Genomic DNA, 25,597 nt, shown 5'->3' with positions numbered 1-25,597 from the left:
CATGAGTCCAGAGACATTAGCTTGGGAATTAATTTCCATTTTCCAGGCTGGCTGGGCTGGACTCATATTCAACAGACACAGTGCCCAGGAAAAGGAGATCAGATATTTGAACCTCTGCAGACCTATTCATTGGCTTTCACTGGAAATGCTTTTGAAAAATATAACCATTTGAAAACAGATTGCATTAGGAAAGGTAGATACAGCTGTTTATGCCTCTTGTGCTTTACATATAGGCACATAGCATGGGCCTTTGGCTTGAGACTGTTCTCTCCTCCCTACATACTCTTTCTAGTGCCTTTGTTAATCCAGGGTTAGTGAAGACTTATTGTCCAACTGGGTGGGTTGGAACCTCTTGCATTAAGACCCGTATCTGAGAGCCTTATAAAAATGTCATGTTGCATGCTCACCTAATATCTTGATCCTAAAAGGCTCCTATTTGTGGAACTTGAAATTCATTAAGGAGTCAATACATACTCATTCATATCCTTAGCTGTTGAGAAAGAGATGTGTGAGGCAAATTTTGAGTTTGGGGGTATTTTTTGCTTTTATTCATTTTGCTGGGATCATGATGAAACACACCACGCACGTACCCCATTCATCACATCATCATCAAAGTATTCATTTGGCCTTCTCTAACTGGGATCAAATTTTTAATAAGGAATTTGTACCTATGTAAAGATAAACTCTTGAGCTCTGCTTTTTACTTTTCTCTGTGTTTCCGAAGAACTGAAAATGTGATTCATCTTTTTCTGTTTCTTTCAGATAATTTCATACAGGGTATTTTAGAACATTTCTTTTGTATTTACATTTTGGCATGAGTACATCATATTGTTATATTGTTCACAGCCTTTCTACTGTCATTGTCAACTTCTCTTGGAGAAAATCAAAGAAGAGCTGAGGCAAGATATATCAAGCCACAGTCATTTGGCTGCCTAATATTTCATTGCTCCCTTCTTTCTTATTTGCTTCCAGTTCTCAATCTTGTCATTTAGTGCTTCTAAATAAACCATTTTTCTTGCTTGTTTAGTAAATAATTTTACAAACAGAGGTGTTGAGGACATGCATCACACTCTTTTTCATGTCACACAAGTTAAAACTTCCTGCAAAGCCATGCCATGGTTGACTAGATTTGGAAGATTTCCTGTTTATGATGGCATATTATAGAAAGAAAAACTAGGTAAATTTCACTGAGCTTTCTTAAAAACAAAGGATACTTATCATGTAATCATTCCAGGATTTTAGGACTTTGATCACTGAAGCCTCCTGCCTCTAGAGAGACTCACAAGAAATGAATGCAGTTGCCCTTGCAGATCTATTTTCTCAAACTGGTCTTACCTATAATTATGTCTGTGCATATTTATATGAAAACAATCAGATACGAGGGAAAGAAAATACTTATTCACCCATATGTCCCATCCACAGTTCTGCAGCAGTCTTTCTGTTCTCAGGGCTTTTGCACATTCAGTAAAGTCCTCAGTAAACTGTTCGTGCCAACCTGACATTTCACAAGCATCAGCCAGCAAAAGTGTCATTCATAAACCGCAAAGAGAGTCTCTGCTACAGTTTGGCATTTGGACATTGTTTCTCTGTAATGTCCAGCACAGCATAGCTGGTTTCCTAAGGCACAGTTCCTAATTTCTGCCTGTACTTCCTATATTGAACAGTCAAAGCCCACTCAAACTTATTCTAAACATGTAAGGTCTGGTACTTCAGGGGAATGGAAAAATCCCCACAGTGAGGGGTATCTCTTCAGAAATTTAGGGTGAAGCCATATGAGATGTGGTGACCCAACCTAGGAGCTCATGGCAGTCCAAAGACTTTGGACCCTCCTGCTATCTCCTTTTTGCACCTCTTTTCTGCAGCATGCTCCCATGGCAAAACAAGTTAGCTCAGGTATTTCTCTGTGTTATGAAGGCTTTCTGCTTCTGACTCCTTGGAGGCTCACAAAAGGTGCAGGCACACGGGGCAATTTTGGGGCAGTGACCCAGTGGGGAGTCAAAAGACCTTTGCCATCAGGCAAGTGCTGTCACAGATATGCTGGTTTGTGATTCACAAAGAGGTAGGAGGGCACCATGGGGCATCTCCGGTGCTTCTTGATGGCAGTTCAACAGCGGGTGCAAGCTGGCTTCAGGTGTTAAATAAATAAGACTAAATTAGACACAATTTTGAATATGGGCAAAGCTCCCTTTTGAATCAAGCTGTTCATGCAGTCTACATAAATAGTCCCCTAAGGACCTCATTAGGCATTTTTCTATTTTTTCAGTTATTCCAATACTATCTTTTTATTCTCCCCTAGAGACTGGATGATACTGTTTGTTTAGCGCATATATATTTTTATTTTTATTTTTTGTAGTTTTTCTTCCTTTTGTTTCATTATATGCCTTTATTTAGCTACAGATTTAGTTCTAGTCAGACTGAATTAAGGTCTTTTTTAAAAAAATCTTTGTCTTACACTATTGTCCCATTATGATTTCATCTGCTCTCGTAGGAGTCATTTCTCGGACATGCAGGGCAGTACTACAGCACTTCTTCATGCAGCAACACAGAGCTCACCCTCACTAAAGGCCCCTGGACCTGACGGAGATTTCAGTATCCCTCAGATGTGAAAAAAGGTCGTGAATGGGAGGGTCATCTGACACTGCCTGATGAGGCCTCTGAGTACAGCCCTGCATGACAGACAATGTGATACCCACTTTCATAGTGAACCCCTGGAGATCTTAATCTCTCTGAAGGTTTATACCACATTTAACCAAAACACTTGGTATGAGCCTAATCCCGTCCACATTCGGGAGAGCACTTCAGCACATGCTTAGCCCAAAGCATGTGCTCAGGACCATTAAAGTTAATGATGCTTAGGCAGATTTCAAAGCCCACTGTGTTAAGGACCTCTCTGCAGTGATGGTTTCCAATGAATTGCCTGAAAGAAATTCCATAAGATATAGCTGGATTGAACAATATAGTGTTTTCACTGGGGCAAATTTGTTTGCCATGAAAACGTGAATGGGAAAGTGTAAACCTCTGTACTAAATACTGCTAGAAAAATTATTTATACACAGTATTAAAAAAATATTGTTGCAACGGAACAGATTATTATAAGCTCTCTGGGGAGACAGTATGCTTTCCTTGGGTTTCGCACAGTGCCTGGCATACTACAGATGCCAGAGTTAACAAATAGTTATTAATAATAATAAAATATTTCTACTGACAGAGTAGACGCCAGTTCTTCGTATCAACCATATGTGTCAGACAGATAAATATCAGACAGATAAATATATAAACCTTCTCATATTAACTCTTTGTGAGTTAGTATTTTTTTTAAGATGGGATTGACTCTACTTTATATCTTTTTCCACCCCTTACTCTGCCTCCCTTCAGTTTATAACCTCTCTTAACAGCCCAGAAGAGCTGTCTGACTGAGTCAAATCAACCAGCGTAAGTACAAGAGCATCAGCCACTCCTATTTCACTATATGAATAATATAAAACAAACCCAAGTGTCAGCAGAGAACAAGCTGGTGACAGTTAATGGCTCTAGGGCTCGTGTCTGACTTTTTCGCAGTGCAATTCCTAGACCTTAATTCATTAGAGCCAGGAGCGTCTTGTTGCATGTTCACTGCTTTTCTGCCCAGCCATGAGATGTGCCAAAAGCTCCACCCTTTCGGAAAGGGGTGACATCTGAGAGGGAGAGAGGGCACATGTTCTCAGACTAATGTTGCCAAATTCAGGTGAAAAAGGCAAGTTTTACTGTGTTGCAAACTGCAGCAAGTGATTCATTGAGTCTTGAAAGTGTGTGACAACAAGGCTGGAGATATCAAAACCTGATTCACTGAAAATGCACCATTATGAGGTTAGGGGTGGAAACATGAAGTTAAAGCAAGCTGACTTGCTATGAGATGCAAACAACTTTTCTAACTCTCTGGTTTTCTTTTGCTAACTGTTCCCAACGTGACCAACTCCTGCACCAGCCAAGCTCCTGGGAAATGCCCGTGTAAGGCAGTGAGGCAGCAGCAGCGCAGCACATGGTGAGGACACCTTCTTGACTTGCTGTCATGCTGTGTTGGGCAAGCTGTGCCATGGCCTCACACCTCTGCTAAAAGATGCTAACAAGACTGAAGCCATTGCAAGGCAGAGAAAAAATCCAGAGTTTAAAAAAGACGTGTTCTGTGCCCGCAATCCCAGCTGGGCTCTCTTTGTTCCCTTTCTGATTTTAGCACATCCAAAGCACATTGCGTGTTTTCAAGCTACTTTTTCCACAGCCACAAGGGCTAGAAACTTGCTTTAAAAAAAAATAAATAAATACGAAAACTAGGATTCCAACCTAATCAAAGCGCTCTGGAGGCTGAGACAATAAAAATAACAAGGGAAGTTATGAGAGCCGCCAATGCAGCCAGCGTCGCAGTTGTGTCCCCACCACCTCCAGCTGCCTGAAGAGACAAGTGCCGAATTTTTCAGGCACTCAGCCTTCTCAAGAGCCCAGAAATGTTCACATGTTTTGAGGAAAACAAGATTATTTTGACAAGAGCTGCCAGAAACAAAAAGGTTCATACATGCGAGGAAGACTGACTCTTCTATTTACAATAAACTATCCCAGCAGCTCCCAGCCCAGCTCCTAAGGGCTGTCCAGGGCAAAGGCACAAAGAGGTTTTTTTGGAAGCCTCCACATTCTCCGGCTGCCTCCAGGCAGCTGTCCTGTATTTTCTCGACAGAACCCTCCCAACCAAAGCAAATGTCCCTGGCCAGAAGTCAGGCATCCAGTGGTACCTCAAGGACCCACCATTAATGGCATATACCCACCCACACCTTCCCCTCCACAGCTCCTCCAGCAGCTCCCAGCCCATTGCTTTTCTCCTCAAAATGGCACACAGCTGCCCTGCCCGTGCTGCTGGCATTGCAAGAGGGAGAGGCTGCAGGAGAGCAAGCCCTGCCTGCACGTAGCAGGAGTGCAAGCAGAAACGAAGGGGCAGGGCTACTCCACAAGTGGACTTGGCCCATCGTGCTTTGCCTTCTGCCGTCAACACTGGCTTTAAAAGCCATTTCACAAATAAATACATTAGTATGTGGAAAGTTGTCCTTAATAGAGTGTGTAAAGGGTTTTGGCACCAAAAAGGTGTGTGATAAAGTGCATTCCAAACCCCAGCCCTGAATTAAGTATTTAAGAACATCTTCCAACAGGGAAAAGGGGTGAAGAAAAAAAGAAAGAAACAAAAAGAAAAGAACTGAAGCAGCTGGCAAAGGCACAGATGAATCATGAAACTATGTGGACTGCCAAAGTTTCAAAAAACACTCTTAGGTACAATTTACTAAACCAACCAAGTAAGACGTGCTTGTAAATTACAGATGTATGCAGATGTTGGTGGACTCCAGAATTAACTCTAAGCCTATTAAAGCTTCAGACACTCAATGTGCTTGACTGTCAACAAAGGTTTTAAATGGTGTTGCAGTTCACAGATCAGCAGGGATTCAGACTTTCCCAACTGAACATCTTTAGGCTGAGGGCTCACGGGCTGAAGCCCGCTACGCTTTAACAGGATACAAACCTCAAAAACGTGGAATGTACCTACAAACAAATCATGCCATAGGAAGGTACAGCAGAGCGGCTGAAACCATGACATTTCACAGATTTAAGCTCAAGACTTCTCTATGAACATTTAAGATGTTTTGGATATGGCACCTGTCGAGATGTCCGGTGCATAATGATGTACCTCAGCAGGGCACAGACTGGGGACCACCCCCCTCTCCTCTATGTATGGAAAAGTTCTAAACTTCCAGGAAAAAAAAGATTTAGTCTCCCCTGGTGCTATGCTCAGAGATCCAATCTTGTGCTGAAGCCACTTCTGCTGTCATGACAGCCCTCGTTTCACCTGAGGTATCTCCCTTTAGGGAGGCTGTCTGAAGAGGATGAAATTATTAGAGGACTAACTTACAAAACACAAGTTTTTTACAATGCAAAAATCATGCTTACAGCATCAAAAAAATGAACTATCATCTACTCCACTAAGCAAAATTCAAGCTCTAAAATCAGGGGCCATTTTGGATAGGAAGGAGGTGCACAACAGACCACATCTGTGGCTTTTAGTGGGCACAAGCAGACAGGCATAGTGCTGATTTACACCAGTTGAGCCACTGGCCTCCGGATGGCCTCCGGATGTCAGCGACTCTACCAAGGCTGGCTCTGTCCTAAAGACAAAAAAAGAGAACTAATGTAGATACAGTATTGCCTTTTTTTCTAACAAAGTCCACCCATGCTCTTGGGAAACAGTGAAGTAGGAATCCTCCTCCCTTGCTGATCATAGCTTTCAAACATTTTTTTTTGCCATCTGAACTTATTAAAACCCTTGATACGCTTATAATTTTTTTCCGTGGTACATGATATCTTTAAAGGCAAAATAATAAAAGAACGAAAGTATTTCTGCCCAGAGATCCTTAAATATTGAATGCAAATTTCCTGATAAAAATCCCGAAGAATCACAACATAGTCTAGTGTACTATAAATTATGCTAAATCAAATAAATCAGGCTATATCGTCCCTAGTGGCCCCTACACAGTCTTTATATATATTACCCACTCCTCATCAGTCCATTCCACTCAATAACCAGCTCTGTCTTCGGTCCCCAGGCCCGCTTTAATTTGAACGATATATTAGCCTTTGCAGTATTAAGGAGAAAGAAACTTCAGGAAGAAGGTAGGCTGGCTTACAAATGAATCTCCCGTGGCAGCTCGCTCGGACGTGTAGGATGGATGGCTATTCTGAGCTGTCTGTGTCCCAAAAGCAGCCAGGGCAATAAATCCTTCCCCGGCTGGCCGGCTGGTGGCTGAGAGCAGGAGCGGTTCCTGCCTCCGCCTCCCCCAGTCCTCACCCCCCTCGTCCCTTCCAAATGCAAAGGCTTTCAGCCTCTCCAGCTCCATTCAGAGGGTGTATTTCATGGCAGACCTGGGAAGAGCAAAAACCAGAAGCTCAGCCTCAAGGGAGAGGACTCTCTCTTGGTGGAACTCCCAGCGTTGGGTGGCCACAGCCATCCTTGCACAGGAGGTGACCCTGGCTGGGTAGAGCCACAGCCTGCATCTGTCATCCTCCCAAATAACCCCCAGGGCCACCCCAGGGCATGTGGTGGAGAAGATGAACCTGAGCATCACCTTCCATAAGCCACACCTGGGAGGCTGGTAGAGGGCAACCGAAGGTAGCCGGCCAAAAACCTGCTCCTACCTGAGGTGTCTTAAAAGCAGGGAGACTAAACGGCCCGGCCCCTTCACAGGGTACAGGCTAGTGTATGACGTGCCTGAGATACAGGGTCACAAGCTGAAGGCTCATGGTGCCGAGCCAAGGCTTCGCTCGGCCTTCCCTGGAGGAAAAAGCAAACAGCCCTGTGTCTAGCATCATAAAACATCTGGTAGGGCTATCAGGAGGGAGACTGCTGAGGATACAGTTTAAGAGAGCTGCTGGGATTTTTTTTTATTGCATTTATTTTCACGAATCGTAATAATAAAAAAAGGAAAAGTTGGAGTCCACTCAATTGAGTTAATGCTTTCGGAATTTTATTAATCAACGTCTCAGCATTCATAAAAAAATGACACCTTTTAAAACCAGTGGAGAGGAACATTTCCAAATACTTCCAATCAAAAGAAATTATTTTAAAACTCACATTACATGTATTTTTAAACCAACCCCTCAGGGAGACTGGTGTGAACTCTGAATTATCCCAATTAACTTTAGTGCCAGAGATCAAGGCCAAAAAATGCAAAGTCAGCTCTAAGCTTTCAGAATAGGTTGCTGAGGGTGCTACAGTGCCACTAAAGCAGAGACCATGTGCAGCTGAGCTTTTCCATGCCCTGTGCCTGGGTCTGTCCTGAAGCACCACTAAGAGCTCCAGCACAGTAACACAGCGCATGGGACACAGCAAAGAGTAAAACGGCACAGCCAGTGACAGCCCTGGTATTGACTAAATAAAATCTGCCTGCTGAGGAGAAAATGGAAACCAAATTATTTCAATGCCCATAAAAAGATATTTACTGACCAAGCAAATGTATTCCTTTTGTCTGGGTGCATGGTTAGCATTCACTTAAGGGCAGTAATTTCAGTGCTGAATTAAGACGCTGTATTTCATGCCCAGGGCAAGGCTGAATACCAGCATTTTTACTGTGAGTCTGTGAGTAAGCGAGGGGGCAGCAAATTAAAAGTGCAAGCACCCTACGATTCCCCGTGGGTCCTGTCTTCTCTAACTCCAAATGGCACATAATGCATCATGTCCTGTTATTTATTCTGGAGATGGAAAAATTAGTAGAAAAATCAAATTTGGAGCAGAAAACCAAAGCCCAGGGTCATGAAGGAATTTCTTCCAGGGCATACATGTAGCCAGTGGGAGATCTGGGGAAGACACCAGAGTCTTTACCCTTGCTAGTTGCATTTAAGAAGCTCTTTCCCCCCCTCTTCTTCCAAAGATTAGCTTCTCCTTTCCTTCTTTCAGTCTCTCTTTCCCTGCTATCTGACTATTTTGTTCTTTCCCTCAGAGCTTCGGTCTCCTCCTCATCCCATGCTCCTTTCTCCTTCTGCAACATCTGCTTGGCCCCAGTCCCGCAGCCAAGGGTGCTCATGAAAGTTCAACCTGTCCTTCTCTGGGAAGGAGCAGCATCTCTGCCTCTCCTGCTGCTGGGAAGGGCAATGCAAACTGGAAGGTAATAGTAATGAAATGGATGTGAAGGAAGAGATTTGGTGGAGCTGCCCCAAGCTCTGAGGGCTGCACCATGCAGCTGGACCAGGCAGGTGAAAGAGCAGCTCTGATCTGTCAGGTAGGAGGGGAGCATGGGTCTGATGATGATCAAGGGGACAAAACATAGTTTGTCTCACTGGAACATGACCTCTCCAAAGAAGCAAGCAGGATGCAGAGCCACATCTTGCAGCAGCCCTCGTCAAGGTCCTGCTGCCCAGAGGCGCAGCTGTCCCTGCAGGAGAGCTGGCTCGGCATCACTGCACTCTTCTGAGCCACTTCCAGCAGGTCCTACAGAAACCAGATGGCCATTCAGTGCACTGACTCAATTAGTCTTGTGAAATCAAATGGTGAAAGAGAGGAGTTGAAAGAGGGGAGTCGTTGTTATTATATCCATGAGATACAGGAGCTGTTTTCTGACTATGAAGAAAAGAATAACATTCAGAAACTATTAAGCCTTTTCATTCAAACAGATACTATTGAGCACTATTCATGCCACAAAGGTTTACTTAACCAGAAGACAGTGAGGGTCCAGGAACCAACAGACACAGGGTTTGAAAGTCTTTGTGGGTGCTAAGTTAAATTCAGACTAATGTCCTATGAAGCTTAACTGTTGTGCTGTTCACAGAAGCCTGTAGTGAGCAGAAATGTTCATGTGAGCAAACGTTACTGTGCAATGCTTGAGCTTTAACATCACACAAAGACCAGTCCAAGAGTCACTCATCTACCTAGAGCAAAAGGCAAGGTTTTACCATAAGCCCCCATTCTTCAAAACAAGTTTTACTGCAACAGGCAAGACTTGGTGGGGTACTGTCTGCATCAGCAGCCAAGTAGCCCATGATCCTTGAAGGGCCAGATTTCTGTCAATCATGTTGAGGCAGTTCTCAAACCCACTCTGCGAGGAGAACTTCCAGTTGGAGTGAGTAGGAACCTACTTGCTTGGCAGCTGGCGTTCTTCAAGTAAGTGGCTGGGAGTAAGGAATTCAATAATTCAAAAATTTGTTGGATCTTAACCAAATCCCGTTGACTCATCTCTCAAATTATTCAGCAGACTACAATATTTACACTACATTGTTTTAAGAAAATTATGCAAACTATATGTCTTTGTCAGATAAATTATTCACAGTGAGTAATATGACCCTGCCGTCGTTCATAAATATAGCTCCCGACCCAGTTATTTCTCCTGTTGCCTAACTACTGCTTCAGTTAGCTCAGGCTTTCAAGAAGTCTAGGCTTCTGCAAACATAACACAGCCATTTCAGTCGACTTAGCCCTGCAGTGCCACAGCTCCTTCACAGTGAGTCTCAGCGTGCTTTACAAACAGCATTAGGACTGTTACCTTCATTTTACGGATGAGGCAGCAGAGGCATGATAAAGGCGGTGTCCTATCCAAAGATGAACGGTGGCCAGTGACTGAGCCCGGAGCACAATCCTAGTCGAAGATGCTCAGTCCTATACTGAAATCCATACTTTTCTTTTTAATCTGTGGCTGGCAGCTCTGCCCCTTTGGCAAATGCCCACTTGCATTTTCAGGTGTCTCAGCTGCTGTTAAGCTGGCGTGTTGGGACTGGAGTCCCACGGGAGGATGCTTGGGGATCCCAGCATCCACCAGGACTGAAGTTCGTGATGGTCTGGCCACGCCAGAGAGCCCCAGACCCCATTTGAAGACATTCAGGTCAGAGACTCACACAGAGCCTGAATCCAGGAGGAACTGTACATGGAGATACCTTTGCTGTGGCATATAGCAGAAACTAAGTAGACTGCTGGCATTTGGAAAATCAGGCCAGATCCATCATAAGCTTTCCTTGGAGTGTTCAAGCTCTAGACTAGACTAGTGCCAGAAAGAGTAACGTTAACATTACAAGGAAAACCACAGGAAACAGGGTGTTAATGGCTAAAATGCAGGTCTTACCAAATCAAGGAAGGAGAAGCAAGGAAGCAGAGAGAGAGCAGAAGAAGCTGTTAGTGCTTAGTCTTTACAGACGGGGAGAATGTAGCCAAACCTTAAAAAGCTTCATTTATGTACATTACTGAAAGAATGTAACACAGAAAAATGGAATTTTCCCCTCCGAGGGGAGAAGTCTTTGGGGAGGTGGTTGATGCCAAATGTTTTTACTGTGCTTGATACAAGGTTTTGGCAGGTACCTGTACTCAAATGGAGCACACATTTGTGTTCGTTTAACAAAGAAGACGACACCTCTTCTCCATGGGTATTGGAATTCCAATGGCTTTGATGATTTGAATGAATGCATTACATTTTTGATGGTGTAAAGTTTGCAAAGGTTTACATAAACAAAGTTTTGATCAGAAGCAAAATAGCAGGGGTACGGGCTCTGCACAAGACTGAAAAAAACCCAGAGTGCTGGCTTAAAGATGAAAAATTAAAAATACGCTTCATGTGTAATAGAAATAACATTCCTAGGAGAAAAATTAACACAGCAAAATGGCCAGAGAGGTACCAGGACTAAGACCATCGCACTCTAGGTATGCCAGCAGAGTCGGGTACAAAATGGACAAGCATCCCTCAAAATACTGAATGAGAAAAGGGAATTTGTGCTTGATCCAGCTACTTGACCCGAGAGCCTGAAAGTGTGTCTGTGCAGATAGGACCATAAGAAGTTCTGAGGTAACTAATCAGAGGACTGTACTGAAGAAGTTCAGCTCTCAGCTACTAAGACAGCAAGTAAAAAACTGAGAAGCCCTTGGACTCTTCCATGAAGGATATTGGTGAGGTCCTCCTAAGAGCATGAGTTTATGTCTCATGGAGGCTAATAAAAAAGTGTCAGCATGTTGTAAGAGAGGACAAGGTTTTTACTATGGTATTTGGTGTCAAAGGTTTCATGACTTCATCTACTGGAGGCTCATAATAGCTGGAAAGGACGTTCTGCCACCTATTGCCACTGCTGAAAGGAGCATGACAAACTTGCCCTGGGAACAGCAGAGATTTTTTTAAGAGAGATTATTTGTATATCAAATAAAAACCAAGAAGAGAGATTACAGTCAGAAACACAGCCTCTAGAGCAGTAGTCTGAAATATAATGGTGCAAAGACCAGAGGTGGGTGATGCTGCAGTGGGCTCCGGTGAAGGGAACAGCTACCTCTTCCTGCACAGGTTACAGTACAGGCCAAGGCGAGACTAAGAGAGAGAGAAGGCATCTTTGGGGTGCTCTTTCATTACAGATTTTCACAGGGAGACAGGACTTGCCCTGCTTTTACACCTCAAGCCACAGCCCTGAGAACTGACCCACTCCAAGCTCTGCACCTGCAGAGTCCACCTCCTCACACGGAGTAATATGGGGGCTGAGTACCTCCTCACACGGCTCAACAACCCTCATTCCTGGCAAGAGGATTAGCAGGAGACAGTACCACTAAACAAGCAGCTGCTCTGTGCTCTACCTGTGCTCAACATGGCACTCTTCACAGAAGAGTACATGACCTGCACCGGTGATCTGGAGTTTCAAACAGATTGCAGGGAAGTTCCAGAGACACAGCTGCAGGTCCCCTCTATACCAGCATAATGGGCCAGTGAGTGAAGATATCAATGTAGTAAAGCACCTGTTGGCAAAGCAGTGAGAGAGGCAATCAAATCTATATTTAGTACTTTTAAATGATAAAACAACAAGAGGGACATATGGGCTGTCAGCTGCAGATATTTTTTTTTTAAAGAAATGAGAAATCAAGATTGGCTATGCTATTAGAATGTGAGCTCAGGGGCATCAGGGACTTGCTGGTGCATGAAGAAATATTTAAGGAGAAGCCAAATAGGGCATCCTGAAAGATGCTGCTGTGTACTGGAAGTGATGCTGTAGGTACCCGTCCACACAGGAAACCAGAGGTGTCTGCAGATGTGTGAAACAACCATCCCAAGCACCTTATCCAGAGCTTAGGCAGAAAGAGGATGAGAAGTGTGTCTATGGCATTTTTGACGAGAAAGGATACCTGCAGCAGCCTGAGCTCCCCACGGCACTAAATGGTTTTTCTTCTGCCCGGTGCTCATGTGGCTGCTCTCTGAAGACAGGAGTAGCTAGAACCTCAGATGTAAATTGGATGATCGTGGTTACTTTGATTAACAAGCAAATTATAAGCTTTTTATATCCTGTCTAATCTCAATGCTGTTTGCTAAATGCCATTAGTACGATGAAGCTTAGCTGGGAAAGAACAAGGTAAGGAACTGTGCATGTACTTGTCTCCGGCATGGCCTGGTTTGACTGACCACTGTGTTACGCAAAAATGGGCATTTAAAAGTTAGGCACTGAAAGAAATTGGTTCTCTCAAATTTCATGGCCTTCAGGGCTTTGTGACCAAACACAGAAATGCCAACTGAATTATAGGAAACTTTTGTTATTGCGCAGTCTGTACACATACTTCTGGGGTCTACTTACTTCTCTCTGTTCACCCTAAAGGGGAGGCTGCAATACATTCAAAGGAGAGATGCCCTTTGGGAAAAGATGGTGCCCAGAGACAGGACAGCTATTTCTTCGTGCAGATATCCCATCAAATATGCAGATCCCTAAACACTGAAGGAATATTAAACATCTCCATATCTGGCCTGATCCAGTCAGGGGAAGCCTCCAGCTCCCTTGCAACAGGCAATCACTGGAAGTCTATTTTGTTACTTGCTGCTACAAAATATACTCCCACTAACTTAAGTCTTCTTTTACAAGACAGCTGATGTTTCCATCACTGGAACATCAGTTGAGGTTTCAACATAGGTGAGGTTTCTGTCACTGAAAGATGTGTCTTGGGATATGCAGTTTCCTACAGACATTTGTAGAGCCAGCAGGCTCCCCGTGTCTATCACACAGGAGTGGGATGTGTGCAAGCCTGTTTCCCACAGATGCCACCCCTCTTGCAGCACACACACATGCATGGTAACAAAGCAGCTCCTTCAGTCACAACTGTCTGTTTTCCTTTACACAAACAGCAAAGTATGAGAGAAAAAGCAGTCCTAGAAGGTTATGCTGGTTTCACATGGGTGATCTGAAACTACAGATGAGCTTTCTTGGTTGAAGTGGTACAAAAGTTTCTTTTCTGTTTGCAGTTGTTTTGAGGAAATTTGCAGCATGGGAGCAACCCCACCCGAAGCCATGGCAGACAGGAGTGCTGTGCTGAGAAAAGGGTCATGTGTTCCCATCCCTGCGGAGTCATGAGTGGGCACAGCTGTTAAGCCTTCCCTTTCCCTTCTCTCCATATCCCTTCTTCCCCAGTCAGGCCCTCCTTGAAAAAGCAAGAAGATAATTTGCTGAAAGAAAGATGCATTTCCCCAACTTTGGATATAATAGTGCATTTCTCTTTTATCCTTTGAAATACGGATTTGTTCCATGGAGTCCATGGAGACTCAGAACCAGAAAATACCACCCCACAATGACGGCTGATGGTCTGCGTCTTGTGCATGCCCATCCCTGCCAGGCTCTAGCCTATGCTGATGCTTCATGTGCAGGCAAAGGCAGCAAGACCACTCTACGCAAGTGGATAGCAGTTTTATTCCTGTAAGAGGTGCCATTTCAAGCAATATTAAAGACAACTTTCTGGTAGCTAGTTTGTGTGCGTGTAAAAAATATAACGAACCAAATAAAATTCTTGGTGTCCAGCACAAAGTTACTGGATCTCAGACTTGCTGGCATTTGGTTTTGGACTGAAGAGGGAAATATCTCTGTAAAGTTTCCATTGATCTATAAAGCAGAAACATCTGCTGGAAGAGTTGTCCCAGGCCGTCTCCGACTGCAGTCAGCAGGAGGCGAGCCTGTGGTTAATAAGCTTTCTCTCTCCCTTCCACAGTAGATGTCATTGCAGTGAGTATGAAGCACAATAAGAAAGTTTACAGGATATGGGCTAACTCAGACAGAAAATACAAAACACAAACATGGAAAAAAAGCATCACTGAGAAGACTGTCAACAGCTTTCAGATTAGTGATCTACTCCTGCTAAAAGTGAAAACAGAACCACTGGACCAGCTACCCCGAACCAGCCCTGGGACTTGCCTCTGTCAAAAATGCCATAAGGACCTTTTTAAATCTCTCTTCTGCAATCCTATATAAAAGTGCTTGCAAGGCTGGGATTTAATTGGTAAAAGGCTGTCCAGAGCACTCTGGCAGGATTTTTGGAGAGTTTAATTCAATTTGCAGTGTAGTTCATGCCATATACCCACTCTGAGATTTTTCATTTCCTCAGCAATGCTAATCGGTACTCACTTCCGACTCAGCCAACAGCATCCCACAGGTACCAGAGGAGTGGAAACTCCCCAGCAGAGAGATGAGCCTGGGATTCACCGCTGACAGTGATATTAAAGAAGTCAGGCAAAGCTTGTGTTCCCTTGGGCAAAGTTTGTGTTCCCCCAGGCTGCTTTTCACAGGACTGCTGGCTGTTTTCACCTACAAGAAACATTGGAGGGAAGCCTCCAGCATTTCACCTAGACACCACCCCGGTGAAGCCGATGCCACTTGTCCACCGCAGCCATGACCTGCACGACACAGGGCTCCAGTGGGTCCTCCACGGCCCGCGCCACGCTGCCCGCTGCAGCCTCCTGCACCCTGCACCACTGAGCACCTACTGCTTCACTTCCCCTGCCTTTGGGAAAACAGAGGGGCAAAGAGAGGGTCAGTTATCGGCACCTACAGCAGCCAGCGAGCCCCAGACCAGTTTGGGAAAAGAGCTTTTTTCTGCACTGGAGGGACCTGCTGGTACAGTCCTTTGGCTGGCACATCCTCCCTCTCGCCAAGGCCAAGGTGGGTGCTCGGTGCTCGGGGAAGACTCGGTTTGGGTGAGCACCCCAGCAAGGTCTGCCCATGGCACGGCCAGTGCCACTGCCCCCAAGGGCTGCTGGGACCTCCTGAGGCTCTGCCCCCTCCAGCACCCGATGCCTCCAGGTCCTTAACAGCCTTTGGGTAAACGTCCAGCAAATGTCACCACTACAGACACAGCCAGCGCTTCTGTGAGGCTTTGCATCGTTTCCTTTCTCCCGGGGAACCGAAAGTGAGCTGGTACAGAGAACAGCCTTTTTAATAGCAGGAATAACAAGACTCTTCTTATTATGCCGCGCTGGTTATAGCATGTCACTCTGTCATCACCCTATCATTGCTCTGCTGCGCACTCCACTTATTCTAACTTTAATGGTGTTACACTTACCAAGGTTATAATTACACATTATAGTGTGGCTTTCCTACACCGAAAAAGGACTAAACGTACAATTACACAGCTCATAAATAGAAGGATGTCGTACTACTGCATAAGTGCACATGCTCACATAAAACCTTTAATTTTGGTTGCAAATAGATTATACAGATTTTACAAGGATGTTATTCTGACTGTGGTAATTGTTAGCACCACCTCTTGGTAAAAACCTCCAACTGCACAGGACTTTTCCCAGCCCTGCCTCTTCTTACAGGGGTAAGGACCATGGTTCCTGCAAAGCCAGTCATTAACTAGAAAAGCATCATGAAAAAAGGAGCTGCTGGTTGTTATTACTATTACTGTTGCTCCAAATATTTCAAGATAAATATCTGAACCTACATAGACCTCTTTAAAATATTTTAGGATTTAGAAACACTTACTGACCCCTAATAGTCAAGCACATAGTCAAGTGAAAAAGCGTGTGTGCCAAATTCAGTGACCCCTCAAAACTTTAGTGTTAGAGCTAAAGACAAAAACATACGGCAAATACAAATGCCTAGACAACTATCGATACTAAGATTAAATGTCACTGTGACAAAATCAGACCTAAGTGCTTTCGTTCAAAAGCACCCCCTCATTTGAGTCATAAGTACCAAACAAAGAGGAGCAGAGTGCAAACTAATCTCATCTTTGATCCCCAGGGGATTTCTGGGAGCAACACGCTGCATGTTGTTGATGTGAAAACTCACGGTGCAATGGGACTCTACCAAGATCTCCCACACATTCAAAGATTTTTAACACTCAGTAGTCTGGTTAAAAGAAGAGCACATTGAATGGTGTGTAATGGTCTTTCTAAGCCACTCCCTTGTCTAACAGCATCCAGCTGGGACCATCCACATCTGAGGTTTCACAACCATACAAAACTTTTGTCCTCAAACTGCCTTGTCAAGAAAACCATGTACATGCACCACAGGTGCCCAGCAGTGTCCTTGCTGTTGTGGAGTCACCAGCAGCACCAACTGGGAAAGCCTTGGTGACCATTTCCCGCGGGGCTGTGCTGGGGTCATGGTGGATAAGCTGGTGAGAGGGGAGGGGGCAAAGCCTGAGGGCACAGGGGCAGAATGGCTCAGAGGCACCCAGAACCCCCATCCTGCAGAACAGCACCGAGAAGATTTCTAGTGAAGGGAAGCCATTCCCCTTAGGTCTTTCCATGAAAAGCACCAGGGCAGGTGAGGCAGAGGTATCTAGGCAGCAATCTCAAATGACAGCTCTAGTCATCCTGTGACTGCATGTCTAACACCCAGGTGTTTTTATAGGACTCAGGTAGATGGTTAAATTTCATTGTTTATCAAGTGATCACACCGGCCAAGTGCTGAGCTGTCTGTCCATGTGCACAGATTCAGTCCATAGCGTAAGACAGAGTGATATCACATCTTCAGTCCCATTTATGGTGGCAAGATCAAAGAGAGGAGAAGGGATGGAAGGAAAAAGAGAGAAAGAGGAAGCAAGGAAGGAGAAGGAAGGAAGGAAGGAAGGAAGGAAGGAAGGAAGGAAGGAAGGAAGGAAGGAAGGAAGGAAGGAAGGAAGGAAGGAAGGAAGGAAGGAAGGAAGGAAGGAAGGAAGGAAGGAAGGAAGAGAAATAAAGAAACGGAAAGAAAAAGAGAGACAGAAAGAAAAAGAAAGATAAAAAGAGAGAAAGAAAGAAAGAGAGAGAGAGAACAAAAGTGAGAGAAAGAGAGAAAGAAAGAAACAGAAATACAAAGAGAGAAAGAAAAAGAATGACAGGAGAAAAAAGAGAGAAAAAGCAAAAGAAAGAGAGAAAGAGAAAGAGAAAGAGAAAGAGAAAGAGAAAGAGAAAGAGAAAGAGAAAGAGAAAGAGAGAGAGAGACAGAAAGAAAGAAAAAAGAAAAAGCGAGACAAAGAAAAAGAGAAAGAAAGAAAGAAAGAAAGAAAGAAAGAAAGAAAGAAAGAAAGAAAGAAAGAAAGAAAGAAAGAAAGAAAGAAAGAAAGAAAGAAAGAAAGAAAGAAAGAAAGAAAGAAAGAAAGAAAGAAAGAAAGAAAGAAAGAAAAAGAAAGAAAGAAAGAAAGAAAGAAAGAAAGAAAGAAAGAAAGAAAGAAAGAAAGAAAGAAAGGAAGAAAGAAGAAAGAAAGAAAGGAAGAAAGGAAGAAAGGAAGAAAGGAAGAAAGGAAGAAAGGAAGAAAGGAAGAAAGAAAGAAAGAAAGAAAGAAAGAAAGAAAGAAAGAAAGAAAGAAAGAAAGAAAGAAAGAAAGAAAGAAAGAAAGAAAGAAAGAAAGAAAGAAAGAAAGAAAGAAAGAAAGAAAGAAAGAAAGAAAGAAAGAAAGGAAGAAAGGAAGAAAGAAAGAAAGAAAGAAAGGAAGAAAGGAAGAAAGGAAGAAAGGAAGAAAGGAAGAAAGGAAGAAAGAAAGAAAGAAAGAAAGAAAGAAAGAAAGAAAGAAAGAAAGAAAGAAAGAAAGAAAGAAAGAAAGAAAGAAAGAAAGAAAGAAAGAAAGAAAGAAAGAAAGAAAGAAAGAAAGAAAGAAAGAAAGAAAGAAAGAAAGAAAGAAAGAAAGAAAGAAAGGAAAGAAAGAAAATAAGGAAAGATTGTTCTATTCATTCCTTTCTGTCCATTTAATTTTCAATTTTAATTGTGCAGAACAGGCAAATAGAAAAGAATGATTGATGGTTTTGGAAATGTATAAAACATGAAAAGCATGCACTTCTCTTAAAGCAGCTTTTAAATTACTTACAGCACACTGCACTCAGTGTTGCTTATTGTGGTGTAGAGTCCTGTGATCTACGAGGGGCATGAGTTTCAGCAATGGAAAGGGGCCACTACAACCTTTTCTTTCTTTCTTTTTCTCACATTAAAAAAAAAAAAAAAGAAGAAGAGGAAAAGAACTCAGTGTCTCTTAGCTACCTAGCTTTCCCTGTGTTTTCTAGTATCATATTCCTATGCATATTACCCCAGGAGGGACACTCCCATATTTTGCAGTTTCTACTTGGCTACAGTAACTTCATCTTTCTCCTTCTTGGTTCCAGCAACAACAGCATCTCAGTTTGTAGACTCACACAGGCAAAAATAACAATAATATACATGTATATACTGGCCCATGTAGATCCTAATTATGGCTACAGACAGGAACACACACGTGCATAGATATGGCCAACTCCTAGATCCCTTATTCAGTGAGAAGTCAAACTGGAAGTACTTACGAGGGTGATATGAAGAAAGTGTGGAGGATGTGGGTCTGGAACTTGGAGGTAGAAGAAAATTCCAGTTCCAAGGGTCAAACAAGTTGTGATGCCTTTTGTATAATAGCAGCAGCTTAAGTCAACACTTTCAGGAATGATTGTCAATCCTAAGTGCTTTAAAATGAGACTGAGGTTTGACCTTTTTAAAAGGGCATGATGATTTCTCAAAACCACACCTCTTGCTCTAGTCAAGTAGAATCCATAGCAATCAATATCAGCTCTCTTTCTTTAAAACCCCACGTTCTGACTATGACAACTCTTGGCTTTTGGCAGTGCTATTGGCTGTGAAGTCTCAGCCGAAAGTGTGCACACTCACGGCTTACCCACCTTCCTGCACAGGGTAAAAAGACAGGAGGAAATGGAAGAAATTTTACAGTAGTTTTCTGCAACATGAATTAATTCTTTGTGGGGAAAACAATGGAAAAATGCACATGCATTTGAGGGTCTCATGCCCTGGCTAGCTATTCACCGACCGTGCTGAAAGCTCGTTGGGAACCCTCACACCTCCATTTTCTGCTACAGTGGGACAGACTTCTAGTGGAAGAACAACATCTCTGGGGGAATACAGGAGAGCTTCAGTCAACAGAGGCCTTGAGACCACATTGGTGGTGTCCACTCCCGCAGGAATGGAGGGAAGTAGATTGGGCAATAGAAGCTGAGTAAGGTCCTCTCAGACTTTTAGAGATTGGAGCAGAACAACAAATAGGTAGAAAGCAGTCTCCTGGGTCTGAAGGCAAAGGAGAAGCAAGAAGAAAGTCCCAGAGGGGGAGACATAGGACAGCATTCAGAAATGAGAAGTGGGAAAGAATTTGTTGAAACCAAGTAACGAGTGACTAGGTCACTTGCACTCATGGGTGAGCATACGTGCCACTAAGACCTGTAGTCATGTGCAATGTTACAGGACATTCGAGGTGCTGTGTTTATTCCCAGGGGTTCAAAAATTAACTGTTCAGTAAGACAGGCTGATGGTATTTCTACATCAGTCAAAAAAAACCCAACATAAAAGCACTGGAGGAACAACGACCACTAAGCTCATCTCCCTACTGCACAATGCAATACAGCTCCTTACGGTCTCAAGACAGACACAACACATTCAGCTCAATGCTTCCCAAGCAAAGAGCAGGAGCAGACAGTCCAAGCCCTGTCAGTGCTACAGAAGATATAGCCAAACCCGCTGAACGGTGTTTACCAGCGTTTATTAGGCCTTCACAAAAACGGACGAGTCAGCATATCCTTTGACCTAAATCAACGAAACAAAGTGCTGGAGAGAAGTGCCATCCTATCCGCGATGGACGACATCTTTCCAAGATGAATGCCCAAGTTTTTTCCTCTTTTAGATGCCGCAAATGGTTTTTGGCAGATTCTTCTACACCCAGATGGCGCCAAGTTAACTACTTTTATTATGCCTTTTGGATGGTGATCTTTCCGCAGACTTCCTTTTGGCATCGCTACTGCACCCAATATATTCCAAAGGAAATGACAAGGCTACTGCAGCACCTGGAAAGGGATAGTTGCTTGTATAGACAAAGTCCTGGGATATTGCCATTAAGAAGAGAAACATGATAAAAGCTGGTCTAGATTTCCAGAGACAGTTGGTATTCGGGTCTAAAATGCAATACGCATTGGGCTACAGCAAAACTAGCTGAACTACTGAGACAACATGCATGAAAACTAGGCATAAGGGCAGACTGAGAAAAGGTAGATTGGCCTAAGAAAGTAATAAATTAATGCAAACTCCTGCATGTATGTCAAAGTGAAATGAATGCAGGGTTATGAATGGCAAGAATATATCCTTGGAATGAACTCCTGGAAAATAAAAGCACCTGATCTTTAAACATAATACGAGAACATGTTTTCAACTGAGCAGAAGCCCTACCTGAAGCACACCAGTCCCTTCCTGTAACTACTCACAGCCGTCTGCTATAACTGCATTGCAGGTTACTGAATTATCGCAACCTGGTCAGACCAGCGGGGCTGCTGCACACTGCTCCCAGACATTCGCTGAAGATAGAAATCACTCTCTGCAGACTGAGGAGTGTCTCACTGTGAAAGAAGCATGTGAAAAATGTATAAAAATGCTCTTCCAGAGAGTCATTTAAACTTTTCACTGACCACAAACCACTTGTACCCCTGATAAATAGAAAAGACTTGGATCGCGTGCCAGTGACTTGTCAAGCGCTACTTAGAGCTTAATTAGGTACAATCCGCAGACATAATACATTATTGTGCCTGGAACAGCCTTGGTAGTTGGTGGTACCCTGTCTAGATACCTTGCGAATGTGACAGATGTATGAATATTGCGAATGGCTGAGGAAATTAAAGCTTTATGAGAGAGGTCTGCAAGCCTTAAAACCAATGTCTGATTCATAATTATAACACATCTGACTGGTTACTACCAAAAATGTGGAACCGCAATATTACAGTGTGGGAAAACTGACTGCCTTAAGTACATTAGAAACATACCCAATAACTGGACTCTCATCCCAGAAAGAAGCAGCATTTCAGAACCAACAGGGTTACCCCAACAAAAATATCTCTGTGGTACCTCGTTGGTGAGAACTGTGAATAAGCCAAGATGTTCATGTAGTGGTCTGTCACTGGTAGAAGACATTCCTGCTCATTCTGGCTATGCCTAGGTGTTCTTGCCTATAGAACACAAGGCCTACAGCAGTCTCCTGTTAAGGGCTGACACGCCTGCCTCACTCCCTTAAGTTGGGCACACCACATCCTCACAGGCAAACCCCTCACCCAGTCCTTGCCCACAGAGATTCTGCTGTGTTGTGGCAGTAGCACTGGAGCATGCAGTGGAATGCCACAATCACTTCCCATTTGTTTGGGATTCTCTTGGTTAGGTTATTATCCGTAACACAATGACTTCTAAACTGGAATGCCCTTACTCAAATGTTTTAAAGCTTAAGCTTTCCAGCAATGCATTGTACATCTCTATCTGACATTTTCTCTGAAATTCTTGCTTTCAGCAACCACATCCCTGGTTTTCGATTCCTGGAAAAAATTTCCTTTCTCATGGTGTCTTGCTCGATCATTAATGTTGACATGCCAAAAGCTTCCCACCAAGATCTTGTTGGCTTTTTTGGCATTCCATTTCTCCACATCTGGTATTTTATATAGCTATCCATAATATTATAATTCTTGTGCCAGTAGCTTGTCCTCTTCATATGCAGACCATATCTCTCACAGATTTCTCCCCAAATTGGTGCCTTCTCCTCTACATTAGCTCCTCCAGCCCCAAACAACCCAGCTGTCTGAAAGCTCTATGTTTTTCAGAAAACATCAATCACCAAGTCTCAAAATATTTGACAACCTTATACGTAACAAAATTCATGACCAGAAAGTAATGCCTTCATAACTTGTGATCGAAGGCCAATGAAAATGACAGAAGAAAATTTCCTTTCCCCCATGCTGCTGCAGCCTAAGTAGCATCCAGAAACTTGCTAATGACTGATGCTCACAGAAAAAGGAATTGATGCTGTTTGTCAATGAATTATCAGGATTACTTTGTATTTATGTTAAAGTGAGCTTCTATCTGTAGACCTTAAAATTATACTGCACGCTGTTCCCTTACAAATCAGGAGAAAAACCCAACAATCTCTATGTGTCAGGTTATATACCATTCTTTGTCCACATCATAAAATTTTGCCTTGAAAAGCTGATAAAAACTACAAGGTAGGGATAAAAGAAGAGGGATCCCAGAACAGAGGAACACCATCAAGGGGCCATGCGCACCTTTTACCATATTCAGCAAAAATACAAAATATCTTAATCTATAGAAGGCAATTGGATATGATCATACCCATCTGCCCTTATTCAAAATAAGACAAAATTTAACATTTAGTGACTACTTAATGTTCACATTCATTCTACTAAAATTTTGCTCGTAGTCTCATTTCATCTGTGTCTTTCATGCTGGTATTTTCTGATCCTATAATTTCTGTTCAGCCTGCTAGAGCTAGGTTGAACCAAGGTGCCAGTAATAGCTACTCAAAACTAGTAAACTCCTACCGCTTTCACTCTCATCCTACCCTCTCTATAATGGTTATTATACAGTATCTCCTATATTATCCCACACTACATGTTGTCCCACCAGAAGAATTTATTCACAGGTCTACAACTGTCAAGAGCGACACATCTGCAATTTGTGAGACCTTACAGTTAAAGTGATTTTATTTCCCATTGACAGTGTTAAAAGCAAAATTAGGTAAGTTTGCTGAGCAAATGTCACAATCAATAAAAACAATACCCCAAACAAAAAAAAACCCAAACATAATCCCAACCCTCAAAGCAAGCAGCTAATGAGTCTTACGATTGAATTATCATTTAAAAAATCATAAACAGAAAGAACAACTTCACCAAAAGTTTGAAAAAATCAGCAGAGAGTCTGGTCCCAGCCTTCATCAAGAATCGCTCGACACTAGAGCAGGCCAAGCTCCAGAAAGCAAAAGTCTTTGTCTCTATGCATGTGCACAGCTACCTGCTTTTTAACATGCCTCAAGAGTGAAGTGTCCAGCTTACAGCTGGGCTTGCTGGCAATCAGGAAATAGGTCTTTTCTTACCTGTCTCTCCGAAGAAGGAAGGAACAGCATTCTTCTCGTGGGGGCAGTTGAGCACAGGAATGGGTTGTCCAGAGAGGCTGAGCACGCCCGTTCTCGGAGAGACACAAAGCTTCACCAAACACGACCTTGTGCAACCTCATCTAACTATGAAGTCAGCACAGGGTTGGATCAGAGGACCTCCAGACACCCATTCCAGTCTATGTTTTTTCTACAGTTTGATGATTCTAATCACTCACTAAATTAAAAAAACAAATTTTCCACCTATGAAAGGATTTTGACATGTTTCCTCCATGATAAACTGCACCTCTGGTTTCACCACATTGAGATAACGACATGGCAGCTATTGATGGTTTCTGTTTTGCTTACAGGAAAACATTTCTTCTACTTATGCAAAAATGCTGTTCCTGTCGTTTTCGCATCTGTGTGCTATTTGGACAGGTTTTATAATTGGAACTGTGATAAATGCTAGTGCTTACTTCACCAAAACCTTAAGCTTAGTCTTACATTGTAAGGATATGCTTCTCCCTACATTCCCTTGAGTACTGCTTCCTTGTTTCACAGGTGGAGAACTAAGGCACAAAGGAAGCCTCTGGAGAGGTCAGCAGCTGAACCTTTCCTCCTGAATCTCCGTCCATGGCTTTCAACACAAATCTATCATTTGTTCCTTGTTATATAATCCATGGGCAGCATCTTGCAGTACATAAGAGTTTCTTCTCATAGCTATAACAGCTGATCTGAAGTATTCAATGGCAAAAATAGTCATCTAAACTGCTCCTTATGTTCATATTTTTTATAGCACATTTTGAAATAGGACACAGCTGTACACATCATCTACTTTGGTTGCTGCTTTATAAAGACACCTCTGTGAAGGAAGAATGTTGCTTTCGTTACAGGCCACTGGAAGAGCCAATTATCTCCAAGATTTCTTATCCGCTGGGGGTAAGGATGAGACTGAAAACACAGACAGTATCAGGTGACTCTGGGGGCTGCACCAAAGCATCCAAACAGTGCAACCACTCTGCTTCCAGGAGGTCAGCGCTAGCACATCCCCAGGGAAGAACTGAGGTGCTGTGCCAAGCATCTTACGCCTTTCCTGCCTCTCCCCATATGGTCTCTGGTCCCCATGGCACACATCCTGCATCTCGTAGACCCAGGTGACCTGCACCTAACTGCAGAATTTGTAGAACTTTCTGGGTTTTGTGGCCAGCCATTATTTTTCTTCAAGCCTTGCAGCAGTTGCTAATGATCTCAGCATTACCTTTCCCAGCTGTCGCACAAACTATGCGCTCTAAAATGTTATCTGTTTCAATAAGCAGGATACCCCAAGGACAGCGATGTTGAGCTAGTATATAACTGCTTAGCTTTCTGCTGGACTACTGAGGTTGTTTCTTGCTAAACTGCCAAAAGCAGAGCAACAAAACTGTGTGCCAGATCCTGCTCGCTTTCTGTGCAAGTCCCTCTTCATTCGTCAGAGACTGTTCAGCTCCGCTCGGGACAGGGTAGAAGAAACTGACCCTTCCCTTCAAACTTCATTACCCCGGGGGGTATGTACATCTGTCCCACCCCTGAGTGTGTCACAGCACTGACCAATGATATTGATATACTCATTCGGGTGAAATGCCAGTGCTCAAAACCAGTCGAGTCCCTAACTACGTTTGCAGTAGTGGAAGCCGAGTTTCCAAATACTTGCAAGGCAAAGAGGGGCATTTCCAAGGGTGCAGAAGGCAGTCATCTTGACCAGGTCTTGTGCTTGGAAAAAATCTGTCTCGCATGTGTGAGCAGCTGGGGCAGGGCATGATCCCCCTCCAGGTACATCCTCTCTTTGCTTTGTTTTCCCTTCACAAGAGTGCAAGTGTTGGGCAGCCGCCTGCAACTGTTGCTGTGTAGGATGAAATGAAACATAGTGTTATTAATAAAAGAAAAAAGTCACTTGCACAATAGTGAGATTTAGTTGGGTTTCTG

This window comes from Opisthocomus hoazin, chromosome 5 (genome assembly GCF_030867145.1).
Source record: "Opisthocomus hoazin isolate bOpiHoa1 chromosome 5, bOpiHoa1.hap1, whole genome shotgun sequence".
Taxonomy (NCBI): Eukaryota; Metazoa; Chordata; class Aves; order Opisthocomiformes; family Opisthocomidae; genus Opisthocomus; species Opisthocomus hoazin.
Note: the sequence above shows the minus strand (reverse complement) of the source record.